This window comes from Octodon degus, unplaced genomic scaffold, assembly GCF_000260255.1.
Source record: "Octodon degus isolate 3935 unplaced genomic scaffold, OctDeg1.0 scaffold00018, whole genome shotgun sequence".
NCBI lineage: Eukaryota > Metazoa > Chordata > Mammalia > Rodentia > Octodontidae > Octodon > Octodon degus.
In genome coordinates this window covers 21009433-21009636 of record NW_004524594.1, presented here as the reverse complement: position 1 = coordinate 21009636, position 204 = coordinate 21009433, and positions in this window count along the sequence as shown.

Below are 204 nucleotides of genomic sequence, written 5' to 3'. Positions count from 1 at the left end.
ATTAAAATAAAATAAAATGAGAGCTGAGGATTGAGAGCTGAGGAGACTGTGGGAATGTTCTAGGTCAGTGATGGGGAACATATATATGGCATGAGTCTCCCAGCAGAGTATCTGTATCATTGAAAACTCCACAAGATTCACCATTACTGTTATGAATCATAAAGGGATTGGTGGGAGCCAGGGAGATGGCTCAGTGGAATAAGT